Source organism: Poromitra crassiceps, assembly GCF_964638095.1.
Source record: "Poromitra crassiceps genome assembly, chromosome: 1".
NCBI lineage: Eukaryota > Metazoa > Chordata > Actinopteri > Beryciformes > Melamphaidae > Poromitra > Poromitra crassiceps.
In genome coordinates, this window is record NC_139623.1 from 94,185,468 (window position 1) to 94,205,192 (window position 19,725).

Genomic DNA, 19,725 nt, shown 5'->3' on the forward strand with positions numbered 1-19,725 from the left:
CATCTGCATATGACATCACGGCCTTCGCTTCGTTATGATATGTTTATTTGTGCTGGTGAATTCAAATGAGAGCTTAAACGGTATAAATAAGGGCTTAAAATGGCTACAGATGTAGCGACGGCATGAGTGGTTTTATTTGTTTCGGCAACGTCAATGGCAATTTTCATATAGCGTTTCCCTCCCTTAGCCACACTGGGAAGGCCTCTACCAGAGCGTGATGTTATGACAATGAGCACCAAGTAGAAAAACAACGGCAATGGGAGATCAGAGGTGTAGAACTGATTTAGCTGGATTTGTTGACATACAAACAAGTGAAACAGATCCTTAATCAACATTTGGAAGCACATGTATCAACAGAGTATGGTATAAGTCAAACCAAGAACCCTGTAAGGTTTGGGTGGGATGTGTCCGTCTAGATTCATTAGGCCTTTTGTAACAGTACCTCCATCACCCTCCCCAACCCCAAACTGTATTTTTCACATTAAACAAACCACAGTTACCTCATGTGCTTTCCAAATTATCTCCTAACTTCAGCTTATTTAGGAGACTCTCTTACTCATAATCAACATAACATGGGGGTCTGCAGCCAAGTCTCCGCATTGCTGAGCGGCAGGGTCATCTCCAATGACATAAATAAATATGATAAACATTTGTCTTGGTCATGCAGCCAGTGGAAACCCGGCGTGATTTAATATCAAAAGACATATTTCAGCCAATCGCAGGAAACGAGAGAGCTTCATTTCTGACAAATGAGGAGGGGAGGAATTTTGGAAGTTCCCCTCTGGGTGCAATAATAATTGAAGGCAGATTTTCTTGTTGTACATGCGGGGGGAAAAACACTGGCGCTTTGACATGTTTGATTGGTCATGTGAAGACCACACCACTCGGCCAAGAGGACTCAGAGAATGTCTTGGGAAAGCACGGCGCTCACTCTGCCCACTGGGGGCAGAGCGGGGCAGGTGGAACACACCCTTCTGTTCTGCTGGCTCTCACATGCCATTATCAGACATCTGCCTGCCGCTGCCACGTGCAAAACGAGAGAGAAAATGAAAATAACAAGTCATAAATGACATATGCTCTCACAGATGAGGGAGGAAGGAGCGAGGGTGAGGGTGAGAGCGAGAGAGACATTTTTCTCAAACACAAGTACTTAGCTTGCCCCTTGTTCCTGAGCCAAACCTTATTTTAATTGCAGGAAAAGATGGCAGAAACATTATTTTTTACGACAAAATTCTGCTATTTATAAAAATGGATCAAAAGCTCAGCAGTAAGAAAGTTCTGTTTCATGGCATTCATGGCTATTATTTTAAAAAACATTTCTCCTTCTTCTGACACAGTTTAAACCCAATTTGAGTCTGAAAAGCCACTGGGCCGATTTCGCATCAGAGCAGAAATATGAGGGCTCCAATCCAAAATTATGATGGCTCAAACTCAAACCCTCCATCTAATTCAAGCCCTCCAGTGGGAAAATGCAGAGAAAATAGTGAAGACATGGCAGTGATATGCCTCTAGAATGCAGGACTTAGAGACAGCTATTCACTGGTACTTCATCACAGAGAATTTTTTTTTTTCCAAATTCCCTTGAACAGAAAATATGCAGACAAATTTACAAATCGGCAATTAATTGCAAGTTGTGTTCTCTGTTTAGCATTCTTTGGGTCCATGCACGTGCTGGGCATAGCATCAATCATCATTTGTGTTATTAAGTAGACGTGTGGGAGGATTGGTTGCTTAACGTACAGCAGATCTGGGACTGTGTGTAGGATTCATGGACGGACCGTCTGGGCACATGTATAACACATTAGCTAACATACACATTAGATAACACACGCAGACACACATACTGATAAACCACAAATAGACAACACACATGCGCGCACGCACACGCACACACACACACACACACACACACACACGCGCGCGCACGCAAACACACACGCGCAAGGTAGTTGGGAGACCTCGATTACCATGCTGAGGTTTAGAAGGTTAACTGTGGTTCAGGGTTGTAAAACAAACCGCAGTGGGAGTGGATCTGGAGTGAGGCTGAAGGTGCCGATGGTAGGACTGTGGGAGCCGTGGGCTGCGTTCAACCCCCCTCCAGAGGTACTCCTGTGGGGCAGGGTGTAGTATCGTGCCCCCTGGCTTTAACAGGCCTCCCTCCTTCCTCTCTCAACCTCCCCCCCCTCCCTCACTCCCACAATCCCCCCCCTCCCTCCCTCACTCCCACAACCCCCACCCCCACACCCCTGCCCCGGGCCACGGGGGCAGGAAGCACCAGGGTAATACCAAGCCCACCGGCTTCTGGATCTCGTCACTCTGAAACCCGCAACCTGAACCTGCAACCCCGGACCTGTTTTTCACTCCATTTCCCCAACAATCACATGCAATACATGTCTGCTTACACGTTCGACAGAGGCAGGCGCGTCTGTGAACGTGTGTGTGTGTGTGTGTGTGTGTGTGTGTGTGTGTGTGTGTGTGTGTGTGTGTGTGTGTAAGTACGTTGGGGCCCTCTGTTTCTGCTCTCCTGGTAGAACATACATACTGAGTAGAAGTTTCATTGAGATCTCAGGCGTAATTCGGCCAAGTCAAGCTAAATTAACTCTGTACACAGATGTGCTATATTTCATGGGTGTTGTGTGTTATTTGTTCTGAGCGGACTCCAACTACTGTATATTTGAACTGAAAGAACACATGCTACATGAAATGCTAACGGTGCATGTCTTCTTTGCTGTGTCATTTCATTTTGTGGTGGGGTCTGTACCACTTTGCTCAAACTCTAAAGTCATATATCCATGAGGCAAAGTGTTTTTGCGTGGCCGGCATCAAATATATCATTCAGCCATGAATTCTAAAAAAGAAGCCAGTGTTCAATTGAGGTTGCAATATTCTTTCTCTGTGGCTCCAAATGTCATTAGCCAACCACCATCAGCACCCAGCAGCCCCTTCAATGCTATTTCTGTTGTGGAGAGCGCTAAGCTGCGTAGCAGCTTCTCCATTGGCTCACTACGAGTCTCACCGGCTTAAATCAGAGTCCCACTGGGTCTGTGTGTGCGTCGTGGGGGAATTCATAAGCATCATGATTCATGAAACTTGCAATTACTTAGTAAGTTAAGCGCCCCTGCCGACGGTGGTCCACTCCGAATTGCCAAAATCTCAGCAACTTCTGAGCTGTGGATTTATGACCCCAGTCAAGTCCAATTGCTGTTAATTTGCATCTACCAATTATAGCAATTAAGGCTCGAAATTAGAACGCTGAGCAGCCCTCGGAGTGAGAGGGGAAAATGATGTCGTGGAACATGGCGAGTCAGCAGAATATAAGACCCAGTCACTCGGGTTTTTATACTGCTGCTACTAAAATTATTTTTTTGATGACTGGAGCATTTCAACACGAGTCAAATACACTGACAAATCAAGCAAAATATCCAAGTCAACAAAGCTGCAACAATGATCCAAATTTGTCACCAATTGGCAGTGGGTAGCTTCTTGCATGTGGGTGTTTTTATTCCAAGTACTGCGACTTAACACAAGACAAGACAACAGCGATTTCAGTCTGTAGTTCCTTTTCTCTCACTGGCTTCATTCACACTGAAGAAAAGACTTAACACAAGACAAGAAGACAGTGACTTCAGTCTGTAGTTCCTTTTCTCTCACTGGCTTCATTCACACTGAAGAAAAGACTTAACACAAGACAAGAAGACAGTGACTTCAGTCTGTAGTTCCTTTTCTCTCACTGGCTTCATTCACACTAAAGAAAAGACTTAACACAAGACAAGAAGACAGTGATTTCAGTCTGTAGTTCCTTTTCTCTCACTGGCTTCATTCACACTAAAGAAAAGACTTAACACAAGACAAGAAGACAGTGATTTCAGTCTGTAGTTCCTTTTCTCTCACTGGCTTCATTCACACTGAAGAAAAGACTTAACACAAGACAAGAAGACAGTGACTTCAGTCTGTAGTTCCTTTTCTCTCACTGGCTTCATTCACACTAAAGAAAAGACTTAACACAAGACAAGAAGACAGTGATTTCAGTCTGTAGTTCCTTTTCTCTCACTGGCTTCATTCACACTGAAGAAAAGACTTAACACAAGACAAGAAGACAGTGACTTCAGTCTGTAGTTCCTTTTCTCTCACTGGCTTCATTCACACTAAAGAAAAGACTTAACACAAGACAAGAAGACAGTGACTTCAGTCTGTAGTTCCTTTTCTCTCACTGGCTTCATTCACACTAAAGAAAAGACTTAACACAAGACAAGAAGACAGTGATTTCAGTCTGTAGTTCCTTTTCTCTCACTGGCTTCATTCACACTGAAGAAAAGACTTAACACAAGACAAGAAGACAGTGACTTCAGTCTGTAGTTCCTTTTCTCTCACTGGCTTCATTCACACTAAAGAAAAGACTTAACACAAGACAAGAAGACAGTGATTTCAGTCTGTAGTTCCTTTTCTCTCACTGGCTTCATTCACATTGAAGAAAAGACTTAACACAAGACAAGAAGACAGTGATTTCAGTCTGTAGTTCCTTTTCTCTCACTGGCTTCATTCACATTGAAGAAAAGACTTAACACAAGACAAGAAGACAGTGATTTCAGTCTGTAGTTCCTTTTCTCTCACTGGCTTCATTCACACTAAAGAAAAGACTTAACACAAGACAAGAAGACAGTGATTTCAGTCTGTAGTTCCTTTTCTCTCACTGGCTTCATTCACACTGAAGAAAAGACTTAACACAAGACAAGAAGACAGTGACTTCAGTCTGTAGTTCCTTTTCTCTCACTGGCTTCATTCACACTAAAGAAAAGACTTAACACAAGACAAGAAGACAGTGATTTCAGTCTGTAGTTCCTTTTCTCTCACTGGCTTCATTCACATTGAAGAAAAGACTTAACACAAGACAAGAAGACAGTGATTTCAGTCTGTAGTTCCTTTTCTCTCACTGGCTTCATTCACACTGAAGAAAACATGTCAACTTGCCTGCTTTGTGTCTAAGCTGTGGTGCACTGTCATGTCCACATGAGAAAGCTCAATAATCTCTGTTCTTTGAGCCATACTGCATTACTCATATGCACTGCTTCTCCCAACAGAAGCCTGTTATTCATTAGGCTGATTGCACTTTAAAGACACTCATACTCGACCAATTATATCATATTTACACAAGATCTTAGGAGGAAACTATTACTTGTATATACAGAACAAGCAGGATGTAGCTGGAGCTCATAGCACCCTCATGACAGTGCTATAAGATAGTAAGGAGTGGAGGAGAGCACTATAGAAAAAGGCTGTGTGTTTACAGTGACATGGTGTATACCAAAAGGCAGTGTTTGCACTTTGATTTCAACATCTTAATTGCGGGAGTAATTTATCTCGCATGGCGTTTACATGTCAGAGGAGCTATATTGTTATAAACACAGCCAGTATTAAGACGTGTTGCTCTGAAGACACTGGCTAACACGTGTTTTCTGTGCCGTTTCTAGGCTCATCATGCACTAATTCAAACGCTGTTGGAGCTTGCATCAGCTGTTGCAAAGAAGCCATCTGTCAGTTGTGAAGATTGAGCAGATATTTCATTTGGCTTAATTCAACGTGTATTTCATGGGATTTACACATACCAGTGATTATCCACATTAAGCTGCTCTTTTCCCCCACCACATTAAACCATGAATCATTGGATCGTAAAAACACACTTTTATAATCAAATATGGGATAGCGATCCATTTATTAATGCATCATAACAATCCTGAGCAATGATTAAAGCTACACACATATCCTTGGCTGTTCATCAGTCAGAATGTTGAAGCTACTCCAACCGTAGATTTCAGTCTATGAAGAGCTCTGCAGTTTGTCCCTGCTAACGGACACACAGATGTCCTCCTCATTCCCACTGCTTCTGTTCTGCTTAGCGTTAAAACACGCATAAGCACGCATGCGCACAGACACACGCACACACACACATTCACACACGTGCATGCACGGGCACGCACGGGCACGCGCACGCGCGCGTGCACACACACACACACACACACACACACACACACACACACACACACACACACACACACACACACACACACACTTTCCCTGGTCTGCTTAGCTTTAACGGTGCTCTTCTCTTGCAGGTAGCTCTAAACACGGAGCATTCCTGGATAATAGGGACAGTAATTCAGCGGCGTTTTAAAGACATCGACTTCTCACTGGCTTCCTTCATAAGGTAGGTACATCTGCAATGGATCTACTGAGAAATGTGCCTTGGATCCTCTTCTGTGCACGACTGAAGTTGCTGCTGCTGCTAAAAATCACTGGGAGGTTTGTGTGTGTGTGTGTGTGTGTGTGTGTGTGTGTGTGTGTGTGTGTGTGTGTGTGTGTGTGTGTGTGTGTGTGTGTGTGTGTGTGTGTGTGTGTGTGTGTGTGTGTGTGTCTGTGTGCAATTGAAGCCGCTGCTGAGAATCACTTGGAGCTTTGTGTGGACAAAGCTAGCCTTTTTCCCATAAAAGTGAGTGGGCCAGGGCTTGTGAAATCACTTCCTCTGTTAGCAGCAACAGATTTGATATGCTTCCTCCCTGCTCTGAAAACACACAGAATAGTGCTTTTATAAAAGATGTCAGGTGGAGTTAGAGCAGCGGGTATGACTGCCTGCTGCTGCAGAGGTGTGAAGGGAATGCCTCGTTCACTTCCTCTGACCTCCGATTGAAAGCAGATTTGTGTCCCCGCACCAGTGATGTCATCCCACCGCCATTTTAATTGGAGAGGCCTTATCTTTAATTAATGGCTAAACACATGCGTGGGATAGATTATTCATAAGTGGCTGCAGTGGGGAACATGGCAGGGGTAGCCAAGGATCTGGCTTGCCCTCATATACAGTCATTTTCATTCAGCTCAAGTAGAACAGGCTCAATGCTACTTTAACACTAATGAAAGGAAAATAATCCTTTAGCTGGGGGAAGATTCCAGGTCTGAAGTCTTTCGCTGGTCTCTGGCAAGCCGCTCAACCTGCTCACTGCTCTGATTGACAAAGCCTGAACTGCATCAAACCTCCTTTGAAACTAAAAAGGGCCCAGAATCACCCAGGACCAAAACCATTTATTCCAGCTGACGCACTTTCAGATGGATTGACGTATGATATCAGCGAGAACAATACTTGTACAGCTGCACCTCACATGTTGTATCAGACTGCCAGAACATGAGCACACACATGGACCAGAGGTGCACGTCTCTCTGTTCATTCAGAACATGAGCACACACATGGACCAGAGGTGCACGTCTCTCTGTTCATTCAGAACATGAGCACACACACGGACCAGAGGTGCACGTCTCTCTGTTCATTCAGAACATGAGCACACACATGGACCAGAGGTGCACGTCTCTCTGTTCATTCAGAACATGAGCACACACACGGACTAGAGGTGCACGTCTCTCTGTTCATTCAGAACATGAGCACACACACGGACCAGAGGTGCACGTCTCTCTGTTCATTCAGAACATGAGCACACACACGGACCAGAGGTGCACGTCTCTCTGTTCATTCAGAACATGAGCACACACACGGACCAGAGGTGCACGTCTCTCTGTTCATTCAGAACATGAGCACACACATGGACCAGAGGTGCACGTCTCTCTGTTCATTCAGAACATGAGCACACACACGGACCAGAGGTGCACGTCTCTCTGTTCATTCAGAACATGAGCACACACACGGACCAGAGGTGCACGTCTCTCTGTTCATTCAGAACATGAGCACACACACGGACCAGAGGTGCACGTCTCTCTGTTCATTCAGAACATGAGCACACACATGGACCAGAGGTGCACGTCTCTCTGTTCATTCAGAACATGAGCACACACACGGACCAGAGGTGCACGTCTCTCTGTTCATTCAGAACATGAGCACACACACGGGCCAGAGGTGCACGTCTCTCTGTTCATTCAGAACATGAGCACACACACGGACCAGAGGTGCACGTCTCTCTGTTCATTCAGAACATGAGCACACACACGGACCAGAGGTGCACGTCTCTCTGTTCATTCAGAACATGAGCACACACATGGACCAGAGGTGCACAGACTGCCAGAACATGAGCACACACATGGACCAGAGGTGCACAGACTGCCAGAACATGAGCACACACATGGACCAGAGGTGCACAGACTGCCAGAACATGAGCACACACATGGACCGTCCAGAACATGAGCACACACATGGACCAGAGGTGCACGTCTCTCTGTTCATTCCTACATTTCACTCAGTTGTTGAGTAGAAGTGCAGAGGCGTCTTTAAGCGCTTCACTCATGATGGACAGCATGGGGAGCAGAACCGACATCATGCACAGCCACATGGGCAGGGACACACATGTAAACGCGTCACTTCTTCAGCAAATACACACAAGCAGGCAGGCACAAAGTCATGCGCACACACATTAAGTACAGTACACACATAATACATACACTCTATGCTATGAAGGTCAGAGCAGGAGCATTACGTCATCTTCATTGCACTCCTGATCTACTTCAGCACATCAATTGTTCAATGCGCGCTCAGGCAAGGAGGGTGTTTTATGGAGCTGTAAAATTAGGCCGGCTTTATGGATTCAACAGCATGAGCCACTACTGTTTTTTACACTTGAAATTGATTCAGCGGTTCAATATTGCCAAGCTGGTTCACATTAGTACACACACACACAGGCGCGGTGCGGTGTGTGTGTGCGTGTGTGTGCGTGTTTCTGAAGATGCTCATTTTTATCTGTGAAAATAAGGGTCTTTGGCAGAGCACTTTGAAGTTGATTACACATTGTTTACAGCAATTATTGAATTCTGACAAATGTTTAAAGCAGCCAGATTACATATCAAGGCCTTATCCTTCTTGGGATAAAGCATGGAAATTTTCCTAAACAAAGTCAGGGAAAATGATGGCCATATTTGATTAGGTTAACGTATGCTACAGGTTTAGCAGACAGGCTGAACAAACATGTAATGGGATAGCTAAAACAGTAGGTCCTTCTCCTTGACGTCTGCCTTGACCTTAAACAACATTTTGTTCTAATTCAAATTTCCTTCCAGCAAACAAAAGGCGGAATGAAACAAAACACAACGTCTTGCTGCTGGAAGCTCCCACATAATGGAATTAAAAACGTATGTCTAAATCACAAGCTTTGAGGGGAGGCAGGTCCCACTTTGAGAACATGTGAGCCGTTTGGAAGCCTCTGGTGCCGCCCAAGACAACAGGGCTACAACAACCACTTTCTCATGAGATAGTGTGCAAATACTTTGATGTCAGCAAGTCAAAAACAGCATCAAATAATGAGAATAATGTGGGGCACACATGCTTCCTACATCAGCTAATTCTTCCTCCTCCGTGACTGACTGCATGGCCAGTGTTTAGCATTCTGAAGCGGATCTCGCATTCATCCAAACCGCCAAGCTTATTTATACAAAGTGACATTTCTATAAAGGTGATTTGCACATCTCCCTCCTCTTACTGAGGAAATCACAATGAGCGAGTGAAGGCTTATCTAATTCCCCTAATGATGCTATTGATTTTGGGAGGGAGAGCGAAGGAGGACTAGTGAAAATGGGAAAGAGAGGGTAAGAAAGTATAGGAAAGAGAGAGAGAGAGAGAGAGAGAGAGAAAGAAAATGTAAAGGCAGCAGAAATGCATGCAAAGCAAAAGGAAGGGGGCAAACAGAGGGAGTGAGTTGGATGCAATTTTGCTATATGGACACAAATTGAGGGGAATGATGTGTAAACAAAAACAAGTTGAAGTTGGGCTGGCACAGTAAAGCAGGTGAGAGACATTTGCCTGGCTGGCACAGTAAAGCAGGTGACAGACATTTGCCTGGCTGGCACAGTAAAGCAGGTGAGAGACATTTGCCTGGCTGGCACAGTAAAGCAGGTGACAGACATTTGCCTGGCTGGCACAGTAAAGCAGGTGACAGACATTTGACTGGCTGGCACAGTAAAGCAGGTGACAGACATTTGCCTGGCTGGCACAGTAAGGCAGGTGACAGACATTTGCCTGGCTGGCACAGTAAAGCAGGTGACAGACATTTGCTTGGCTGGCACAGTAAGGCAGGTGAGTCCCTCTCTCCTCCTCTCCTATTCCCTCTCCTCCTCTCCTATTCCCTCTCTCCTCTTCGATTCCCTCTCCACACCTCTCTCCTCCTCTCCTATTCCCTCTCCACATGTCTCTCCTCCTCTCCCCTCCTCTCCTATTCCCTCTCTCCTCCTCTCCTATTCCCTCTCTCCTCCTCTCCTATTCCCTCTCCACACCTCTCTCCTCCTCTCCTATTCCCTCTCTCCTCCTCTCCTATTCCCTCTCCCCTCCTCTCCTATTCCCTCTCCGCTCCTCTCCACACCTCTGTCTAGGGATGCACAATAATTATCGGACCGATAAATTATCGGCCGATATGGCCATTTTGCGTCATTATTTATTATTCCGATAATGGCCTTTTTCCGATAAATTAACAGCCGATAATCAGGCTTTGTTTTTGCCTCGGAAGCGGAGCTATTGTTGTCGCACGCTCGTGACGTCACAGCCTGCGACTGCAGCACTGCCTGGCCAAACATGGCTGGTGCCAGTATGTTGCTGTTTTTCACAGTTTCAGATGATTACAACACTATTGTAATTGCAATCCATGTCCCGCACGGCTTCTGAGAGGAGGGGAAACGTCTAAACTGGCATTACGCTAAACCAAAGCTGACGATGATGCAGCGGATTTGTTTGTTGTTTACGTTAGCTTTTGTTAGCGAGTGTTAGCGTTAGCTTAGCGTTAGCTCATAGCGCGGCCTACACTTCAGGCTCGCCCGCTTGACAGACAAACTACTTGTGATCAAACAGCCCCACAAAAGCACTTCATACTCACAGAGCTGGCGTAAACATATAGAAACTAATGGAAACTCCTTTACCCGAAATAAAACATCCAGGGATTGTGTATTTAACTCCAAAGAACAACACGCTAACGTTAAGCTAACGCGCTAGCCGGGACTCCCACTATAACAAAGGGACTTTGGAGTTGAGTTAGCTACTGCAGCTGCTGGACAGAGCCATCTAACAGAGCCAATAATAAGGAAAACAAAGGCACACACTAGGCTACATAAAAAGCATCAGTCAACATTACATAGTGTCTTTTCTTAAATCTGGTGGCAGCATTTTTCAGTAAAAAGTGAAACAACAGAGATGGTTTATAGTGCCTGCCCCATTCACTGGGCCCAGGCTACAATTAACTGAGAACTGGAACCAATGCAAAATTCGAACAGATCAGTAACATGACAATAAGAGTCTAAATTGTCATTGTGTTTTATCTGCAGACTAAGCAGTCATTGGCTTTCCGTTCTATAAAAGCCTTTATTTTTGTATTGACTATAATTGAGTGATACACTTTATTAAAACAATCATATTATATCAGAAGTTTTCTTTGTTTTGTGTTCACAGTGATGTCAGATTTGGTTAGGTCAGAGCTATGCTCACTACATCTGCCTTTTTTAACCCCAGGTGTGCATAAAATACAGGTTAAAAACTTTAAAAAATATATTATATATATTTTTTTGTTATAATAATCATCGGTTATCGGCCAGGAGAAGCAGATATTTATCGGTTATCGTATCGGTTGAAAAAATCCATATCGTGCATCCCTACAGTACCTCTCTCCTCCTCTCCCCACCTCTCTCCTCCTCTCCTATTCCCTCTCTCCTCCTCTCCTATTCCCTCTCCACACCTCTCTCCTCCTCTCCTATTGCCTCTCTCCTCTTCTCCTATTCCCTCTCCACACCTCTCTCCTCCTCTCCACACCTCTCCTCCTCTCCTATTCCCTCTCTCCTCCTCTCCCCTCCTCTGCTATTCCCTCTCCACACCTCTCTCCTCCTCTCCACACCTCACACCTCTCTCCTCCTCTCCTATTCCCTCTCTCCTCCTCTCCCCTCCTCTCCTATTCCCTCTCTCCTCATCTCCTATTCCCTCTCTCCTCCTCTCCTATTCCTTCTCCACACTTCTCTCCTCCTCTCCCCTCCTCTCCTATTCCCTCTCTCCTCCTCTCCTATTCCCTCTCTCCTCATCTCCTATTCCCTCTCTCCTCCTCTCCTATTCCCTCTCCACATGTCTCTCCTCCTCTCCCCTCCTCTCCTATTCCCTCTCCCCTCCTCTCCTATTCCCTCTCTCCTCCTCTCCTATTCCCTCTCCACACCTCTCTCCTCCTCTCCTATTCCCTCTCTCCTCCTCTCCCCTCCTCTCCTATTCCCTCTCCCCTCCTCTCCTATTCCCTCTCTCCTCCTCTCCTATTCCCTCTCCACACCTCTCTCCTCCCGCCACTCAGTGTTTCATACAGTATGGCAAATCCAGAACAGTGAGGAGGAAGTGGCCCCCGCGGGCCAGGCTTCTGACAAACCACAGCTCTAAACAGGCGGCGCTGTGAAAACATGGCATTCAAACAACACAATGCCAAAACTTCAGAGCAAACGTCGACATGCAAACAGCTCCGGGCACACACACACACACACACACACACACACACACACACACACACACACACACACACACACACACACACACACACACACACACACACACACACACACACACACACACACACAGGCACTGAGAAGCATTAATGTAAGGGGAAAAACAGGGACAGAATAATGAAGAAGCGGCAGCAAGGGGGAGGATAAAAATCAAAAACATGCAAAAGAAAAAAAAAAAGGGGGGGGGGCGTCTGTGTTCAGCTGCATGGGGATGAGAACGGGCCTTGGTTTTATTAGAATGAATGGAGAGAAGAGAAAGACAGGCGGCTAACATGACAACCCCCTCTGTGCCTCTGAGAGGGACTTTATACCCCCTGCACAAGTCTTCACAGCATACTGGCCAGCACACTGCCCTGTTAGCAGCATATATAGGCTGCAGGGAGCTGTAGTCCCGGAAGCACATAGCACTAAGCTCCGTGACACCAAAACACTACGGCTACTTCTTCCTGAGTGCTGCTGGCAACAAAGAAGAAATTCAGTCAAATTAGCAGACATATTTAACAAATATACTCTTTATCCATACAACTACTAATGATAGAATCGAATATACACAGAATGACAGTGCCACATACGATGAAAGGGTAGTAGTGAGGGAGGGGGTAGTGAGGGAGGGGGTAGTGAGGGAGGGGGTAGTGAGGGAGGGGGCAGTGAGGGAGGGGGCAGTGAGGGAGGGGGTAGTGAGGGAGGGGGTAGTGAGGGAGGGGGTAGTGAGGGAGGGGGCAGTGAGGGAGGGGGCAGTGAGGGAGGGGGCAGTGAGGGAGGGGGTAGTGAGGGAGGGGGTAGTGAGGGAGGGGGTAGTGAGGGAGGAGAAGAGGGGAAGGAGCAGTGCTTCAGTGTGGAGAACAGTCCAGGTGTAAAGAATTAAGAGGAGATGGCACATCAAATGGGGGGTTTCGCCCCGCCTCTTTCCTGTCAAACTGGTGGCAGGAAATGCTCTACAGCATCCTGCGAGCTGACCAGAGAGGTGACGAGGAGAGAAGAGAGGGAGCAACAGGGAGAGGAAGAGAAAGTGGGAGGTGAAAAACAGAAGGCCAGAGAAGAGAGAGAGACAGAGAGAGATCAGGGCAAAGAACAGAGAGAGACAGAGGCAGAGAGAGATCAGGGCAGAGAACAGAGAGAGACAGAGGCAGAGAAGGGAGAGAGAGATCAGGTCATAGAAGAGAGAGAGACAGAGGGAGAGATAGATCAGGGCAGAGAAGAGACAGAGACAGAGGGAGAAAGAGATCAGGGGAGAAAGGGGGGAGAGAGACAGAGGGAGAGAGAGATCAGGGCAGAGAAGAGAGAGAGACAGACAGAGGGAGAGAGAGATCAGGGCAGAGAAGAGAGAGAGACAGAGGGAGAGAGAGATCAGGGCAGAGAAGAGAGACGGAGAGAGAGATCAGGGCAGAAAGGAGGGAGAGAACAAGCAGAGGGGGAAATAAGAGAAGGCGTGAAGAGAGGGTAGGAAATGCTGTACAATATCCTGTGAGAAGACGCAGGCCCTGATGGGCGGGGCCGCTGGATGGGGAGGAGGAGAAGTGGATTGTGGGATGCATGGAGAGAGACGGAGGTATGGGACAGAAGAGAAAGCAAAGCAGGCATGAAATGAGGACATCAAGTTGAACTAAGCAGCATGCTGCAGATAGGTGCTTAGTGGACAGGAGGAGTAAAGAGCAAAAAGAATATTATGGAAAGTAGAACGTAGAACTTGGATGGATTTAACGATACAGAGCAGAGTATGTGCAATCAGTAGAGTGAGGGACATTATCAATTCCAGTTTCCAAGCCTACAACTATTCCCCTCAAGGTCCCCCCCCCCCCAGAAATGAGACTCCGCCCAGTGCGTGTGTGTCTCAGTATGATTTTGCACACATCAAATTTGGGGGTGCTGAAACACAATGGAAAGAACAGAGCCCACACACACACTCTTATAGTTCACAGCCTCAGCTCTTCATCAGGTCCTCTTACAAACACAAGTGTGTCACATGTAGACTCCCACATTGATGACTGATGGGAATCTACTTCCATGTATGGCTCCCCCACACCTAAAGATTTTCAAATCCTTGAAGATGATAAAAATCTTGAGTGTCCACACACCTCACGACAGAGATAAGCAATTTTTCAACATTTAAATCTTGGAGCGCACACACAATGGCTACCGTTCAGACACAACCCCACACACTTGACGATTACGCTGAAGATTGTCACCACGGAGGACTTGGGATCTCGCAGAAACTCGCGTGATTAAACGTGACTTCAGAGCAAAACACGTTAACCTTTCTCAAAAGAGAGAGAGTAAAAGACAACGCGTAGCTAAACGAGCAACCCTTTGATCTGAGAGCCCAGAGATCCGTTCAATCATGCAGACGCCATCACACAGGTTTACATTGTGTCTGTCTCACTGGCGAGTATATCTGATGCGTCTGAGTCCCCTCTGACTCTTTCAGTTTTGAGCATGCTAGATGGCAGATGAAATGTTGTCAGATCTGTGCTTTTACGCATGTGCTAAATGCTACGCCTCCATTCTAAACATCATGGATTGATAGCTGCATGTGGGGTTTTATGGTAGGTCTTGTATGTAGCGAGAAGTGTGTAGCCCAATGTAATGGAGTAAAAGTACATCTCGTAAATGTACTTGAGTAAGAGTTCAAAGTATTCTGCAAAAGAAAACTACTCTCAGAAGTACAATTAAAAAAATGACATGTAACAGAATAAATGTTGTTATAATATATACTGTATGTTATATATATAATGTTACTACTGACCTCTGCAGAGTCAAGTTAAGTTCATTTTTGTATAGGTCTAGTTCACAAGCATGTCTCTCACAGGCAGCGCATGCATACAGTATGCATAGTGTGTGTGTGTGTGTGTGTGTGTGTGTGTGTGTGTGTGTGTGTGTGTGTGAGTGTGTGTGCGTGTGCGTGCGTGTGCGTGCGTTATGTCTTCATATTCACAGTGTGTGGTATGGTGTGTGTGATGTGTGAGTGTTAGCCTCTTGGCTCCCTGTGGTGTCTGTCCAACATGTGTCTGTCAGCTGGATCTCTCCCTCAGCCATCAAACCAGCCTTCTGCCCCTTTGAACGCCACTCTTAAGTGGCTTTCAAATGCCAATAATATCAGTCCATTACCAGGCTAGGCACAATCTGAGGGCCTCCACACACAAAAAAACTGCCTCCTTTCAAAGATCTTCAAATGCCTTCTCACTTGTTAAGAGAGGAGAGGAGATGGAAAAATATCAAGGGGGGAACAATGATGCTTTAAACGCTGGCTCCTCGTCATTACTGAGGAATGGAGGCAAGGCTTGCCAACACTTAGACGTTTTGATTCGGCTTGAAGTACATTTAGCAAAGCACATTTGCTCAAGTTCATAATTTTTGCCCCGGTTAAATGTGTGTAACTAGAGCCATGCATGCGTGTGATATGGTGACAGGGGTGGAGTGCTGATCGGAGTATGTTTAAGTGTGTGTGTGTGTGTGTGGGGGGGGGTTGCTGTAGGTTAAGGAGAGAAGAAAGAGGACCACCGCAGTGGAGTTGTCTACACGGTGGCTTCGCATTTCCCCCTGCGGTTGTCCCCAACCTGCGGCTGAGGTAACATGACTACAGCATATACACATACAGAAAAATACACACACACACACACACGCGCGCACACACACACAATACCCAATCACACAATACCGCACAAACACACACACTGTGATGGATGCAAACGTATGCATGAGCACATACAGTCAACTGTGGAAAAGACTACCGGGTCACTCTGGCTACCTGGCTACATGGTTTATAAGGTTATGTAAGCATGAAGGTCTAAAGCAGGGGTTTTCAAAGTCTGAGACTGTGGGCCTCCCCTCACTCAGACAAAGCTTGGACAATCATTCCCCCACCCCATGCCCGTCCGCATGTCCTCGAGTGCCCGCCGCCCGGGTGGGGTCGTCAAAAGGGCCTTTCTGTGTGGGGTTTGCATGTTCTCCCCGTGCCCCCTGGGCATATTGCAAAACATGCAATATCCTGGTCGCTGATGTGGTGCCTCCTCTGGTCGTTAGGGGCGCCTGTTCAGAGGGAGGGGAACTCGTTGGAATGGCGTGATCCCACGTGCTATGTCCTACCGGTGAAGCTTCCCCTGTCAGGTGAAAAGAAGCGGCTGGCTACTGCCCATGTCTTGGAGGAAACATGGAGCCAGTTTCGGCTCTCCCCAGATTGGCAGAGGGTGGAGCAGCAACCACGATAAACAAATGAAAATTAGCACTAATGGGGGATAGAAATGGGATAAAAAAAATCGGGGGGGGGGGGTAGAAAACAAACAAAACACCCCCCCCCGTTTGTTTCACAGTAAACTTCCTCAAAACTCAAACTAATTACAGGCTATTCTATGTGATGTCCTTTTGATAACTAATGCAATAACTGATGTCATATTTTTTAACTTTCATTTACTGAATCTCCCCTGAGACTGTTCAGAGCCCCCCTGGGGAGCCCCGCCTCCCACTTTGAAAAACCCCTGGTCTAAAGTGACTGGTACACATTCAATTTATTAATTTTGAATGGTTATGAAAAAATTGAAAACTATATTCGTGATGAAGTGTTACATAAACCACGAGATGCATTAATAGGGGCAAAGCTAAAGTCTTGCTAAAATCCACATAGAAAATCGCCACGGTTATTGAGAGTTAAGTTAAAGGGGGACTTACCACCCAGATATGTAACAAAACGGCATGCTGCTTGATTTGAAAAAACCTATGGGAAAAACCAAGAAATGACGTCTCCTCTTGTCTATACTATACTCTTTGGCTGTGCTCAGCTCAGGATTTTTTTCCGGAAATCGACGCCATGACAGTTTCCCCGCAGTTTCCCCAAAACATCACAAGACAAAGTTATGAGAGCTCCAAATTCTTTATAAATATCAACAACTAGCCCGTTTGGGGGCTTTTCGTGATTCTTGTTAAAAGTTGTACTGCACCTCTGATTTTTCCTCTCGAGCACAGTGCAGGGCAGAGCTCCCTCCTCTTCCTCCTCTGCTCAATCCATTCCAGTCTGTCCAAATTTAATACCGATCTAATCTCAGTATGAGATGCAGGGAAATATATTATAGTAGCCGATGTGTTTAGAGCAGCTTTGTCACGTTGTCACGTTGTAGTATAGCGTTATATTTTACATGTGTGCTAAACTGCGATGAGATTTGTTTGCGGAAATGACGGCGGGGATGAAAGTTGCTGTGTGAGGGGAGGCTCACTTTGGTCCGCTCGGAGCTGCTGCAAACACACAATAACCCCTCCCTCCCTCCTCCTTTCTCTCTCTGCACAATCAAGTGGTTGAGTAGTTCTCAATGTGGGGCACAGAAGACCACCAGTGGTCCTTGAGAGGATTCCAGCATTCTCTGTTGTCTCACCACCTAATATATATGGAATTCTGGACAAAATCATATCTAGGCTACATAAAAAATAAAAATAAAATCAGATTTGCATCTGAGAGACCAAATCTCATCATATGGGGGTCCATTGCCACAATGTGAACTAAGTTAGGGCTCCTTAGTATGAAAAAGGTTGGGAATGATTTACAGCAACACAATGCCATTTCCTTCCTTTTATGATTATAGTGGCGTTTATTGATAGTATTGTGTTACATAGGAGTTGGTAGGAAAATAACAGGCGATTGTAATCAATTAACAGGTGATTAACAGGTCAAGTGACACAAACAGCCAATGAGCTGTGTGTATTGTAGCACTGTATTGGTAGGAAAATGCTTGTGACATCATGGGAATAGGCTTGGAGTTGTGAGGAGCCGGGAAAGGGTACAGGGGGAGTAGGGGAGTAACTATCTTAAAATCCCATAGTCTTTGGGGACAACGTGACGTCAGGTTGTACCAAATCTCCCATTCATTTGAGGGCAAAAAAAAAGCAGTGTTCAACCCATAGAGGGCACTTATGCCAGTTATGCGGCTCAAAAGAATACAAATAGTACAATGGCAACAGTTTGGTCTCAAATGTGGAAATTTTGACCAGAATTCTTCACACACCACCCCCAAAGTCATATATATTGGTTAAAAGCTGAAAAAAAGTGTTTTGGGGGTAAGTTACACTTTAAGTTAAGTTAAGTTGTGGACCAGTGATGTCATTCATGCACACAAATGACATCACTGGTCATGAGTTGGCATGAGTTTGGTCACACCCCCCAAAAAAGTACACCCATGGTGCATCGTCTGCAGACAGTGGCGGAGGGTACACCGGGGCAGAGGTTGCACCCGCCCCGGGCCCACTCGTCACAGTGGGCTCCCATCAATTATTATTATTATTATTTTTGCAGGCCAGGCCAGGCCAGGCCCGACGTGCCCGATTATGCAGTCCGCGCCTGTCTGTGTGTGAGAGAGAGAGGGAGACAGGGGCAGACAGGGTGCTGTCTGTGACAGCCTGTCCATCTGCGGTGGTGCTGAACCGAGGGCTGTGCCTCGGTGCTGAAACATCTGAAGAGGCCTGGCTGGCAACCTGTGTTTTTCTTTTTCTTCTTCAGAACAAGCTTGTCTGTAAAGTGGCTTCACTGTAGGCTTTCTTGGACATAATATTACTTGGCTCAATGAGTGACAAATTGTGTTTTCGGATATAGGGGCTATCAGCTATTTTACAGTTGTGACTTTAAATGACTTTATTTAATAAAGTCAGTGGTGTGAGTGTGAGAGGAATTCAATCAATAGACAATAACATTGGTGTGTTTAAAATGAGATATTCCACTAAATATGGCTAAAACAGATTCAAACATGCAAAAAAGGCAAATTTTTCTTCGCCGCCGGCCTTGTGGGCCCCCCTAAGAGCTTCGCCCCCTCTGGGCTGATAGGGTCGCTCCGCCCCCTCTGGGCTGATAGGGTCGCTCCGCCCCCTCTGGGCTGATAGGGTCGCTCCGCCCCTTCTGGGCTGATAGGGTCGCTCCGCCCCCTCTGGGCTGATAGGGTCGCTCCGCCCCCTCTGGGCTGATAGGGTCGCTCCGCCCCTGTCTGGAGAGTCTTCACTCCATAAATGAGCGTGCGAAGCGCACAACATGTCTAGCCAATATGATCAAGTAAGTATTGTATGTTGAGCAGGGTGGAGTAACTGGTAAAGACCAGGAGGAGGAAGAGACTGAAGCCATTCTTGTGCCAGCCTCTGCCTCTTTCAACTTTGATTGGGCCCCCTGGGTTTGTAATGTGCCTCTTATTACACAAGCACCAGCCAATTAGCCCATCGGGCTCCCAGAGCCACAGAGGGCTTGTGGCTTCACACATGGAC

General features: G+C 46.2%; 1 protein-coding gene across 1 annotated transcript in view; it reads right to left on the reverse strand.

Moving 5' to 3' along the window:
- vps13b (vacuolar protein sorting 13 homolog B) overlaps positions 1–19,725 on the reverse strand; it is a 661,063-nt gene that overhangs the window by 231,815 nt on the left and 409,523 nt on the right. The window lies entirely within an intron of this gene.